This window comes from Rutilus rutilus (genome assembly GCF_951802725.1).
Source record: "Rutilus rutilus genome assembly, chromosome: 9".
Classification (NCBI taxonomy): Eukaryota; Metazoa; Chordata; class Actinopteri; order Cypriniformes; family Leuciscidae; genus Rutilus; species Rutilus rutilus.
This window is the reverse complement of record NC_140223.1, coordinates 37,145,432-37,147,741: the sequence shown is the minus strand read 5'-3', so window position 1 is coordinate 37,147,741 and position 2,310 is coordinate 37,145,432.

The window sequence follows — 2,310 nt, the reverse complement described above, 5'->3', positions numbered from 1 at the left end:
AAGTCTATAACTTTATATAGATTGAATTTTTTTTAGGACACTTTGACCACAAATAAGTTCAAAAGGTCAGATATGGACATCTATATGGCTTATGAAGCATCAGAAGGAATCTGTGAGTATGTATAGAAAGCATAAGATCAAGGACTCTTTGGCCAGAAACATGTTCAGGAGGTCAAAAGGGGACCTCTGTATAGCTGACTTATCATCAAAGGAGTCTATAACTTTATATAGTTAAAAAAAAATTTATGACACTTTGACCACAAATAAGTTCAAAAGGTCAGATATGGACATCTATATGGCTTATGAAGCACCAGAAGGAGTCTATGAGTATGTATAGAAATCCCAAGATCGAGGACTCTTTGGCCAGAAACATGTTCAGGAGGTCAAAAGGGGACCTCTATATAGCTGATTTATCATCAAAAGGAGTCTATAACTTTATATAGTTTGAATTTTTTTCAGGTCACTTTGACCACAAATAAGTTCAAAAGGTCAGATATGGACATCTATATGGCTTATGAAGCACCAGAAGGAATCTATGAGTATGTATAGAAATCCCAATATCGAGGACTCTTTGGCCAGAAACATGTTCAGGAGATCAAAAGGGGACCTCTGTATAGCTGACTTATAATCAAAAGGAGTCTATAACTTTATATAGTTTGAATTTTTTTATGACACTTTTACCACAAATAAGTTCAAAAGGTCAGATATGGACATCTATATGGCTTATGAAGCATCAGAAGGAGTCTATGAGTATGTATAGAAAGCCCCAAGATCAAGGACTCATTGGCCAGAAATATGTTCAGTAGTTCAAAAGGGGCCCTCTGTATAGCTGATTTATCATCAAAAGGAGTCTATAACTTTATATAGTTTGAAAAAATGTTAGGACACTTTGACCACAAATAAGTTCAAAAGGTCAGATATGGACATCTATATGGCTTATGAGGCATCAGATAGAGTCTATGAGTATGTATAGAAAGCATAAGATCGAGGACTCTTTGGCCAGAAATATGTTCAGTAGTTCAAAAGGGGCCCTCTGTATAGCTGATTTATCATCAAAAGGAGTCTATAACTTTATATAGTTTGAATTTTTTTATGACACTTTGACCACAAATGAGTTCAAAATGTCAGATATGGACATCTATATGGCTTATGAAGCACCAGAAGGAGTCTATGAGTATGTATAGAAATCCCAATATCGAGGACTCTTTGGTCAGAAACATGTTCAGGAGGTCAAAAGGGGACCTCTGTATAGCTGACTTATCATCAAAAGGAGTCTATGATTTTATATAGTTTGAATTTTTTATGACACTTTGACCACAAATAAGTTCAAAAGGTCAGATATGGACATCTATATGGCTTATGAAGCATCAGAAGGAATCTATGAGTATGTATAGAAAGCCCCAAGAACAAGGACTCTTTGGCCAGAAATATGTTCAGTAGGTCAAAAGGGGACCTCTGTATAGCTGATTTATCATCAAAAGGAGTCTATAACTTTATATAGTTTGAATTTTTTTTAGGAAACTTTGACCACAAATAAGTTCAAAAGGTCAGATATGGACATCTATATGGCTTATGAGGCATCAGAAGGAGTCTATGAGTATGTATAGACAGCATAAGATCGAGGACTCTTTGGCCAGGAATATGTTCAGTAGTTCAAAAGGGGACCTCTGTATAGCTGATTTATCATCAAAAGGATTCTATAACTTTCTATAGTTTGAAAAAATGTTAGGACACTTTGACCACAAATAAGTTCAAAAGGTCAGATATGGACATCTATATGGCTTATGAGGCATCGGAAGGAGTCTATGAGTATGTATAGAAAGCATAAAATCGAGGACTCTTTGGCCAGAAATATGTTCAGTAGTTCAAAAGGGGCCCTCTGTATAGCTGACTTATCATCAAAAGGAGTCTATAACTTTATATAGTTTGAAAAAATGTTAGGACACTTTGACCACAAATAAGTTCAAAAGGTCAGATATGGACATCTATATGGCTTATGAAGCACCAGAAGGAGTTTATGAGTATGTATTGAAATCCCAAGATCGAGGACTATTTGGCCAGAAACATGTTCTGGAGGTCAAAAGGGGACCTCTGTATAGCTGACTTATCATCAAAAGGAGTCTATAACTTTATTTAGTTTGAATTTTTGTATGACACTTTTACCACAAATAAGTTCAAAAGGTCAGATATGGACATCTATATGGCTTATGAAGCACCAGAAGGAGTCTATGAGTATGTATAGAAATCCCAATATCGAGGACTCTTTGGCCAGAAACATGTTCAGGAGATCAAAAGGGGACCTCTGTATAG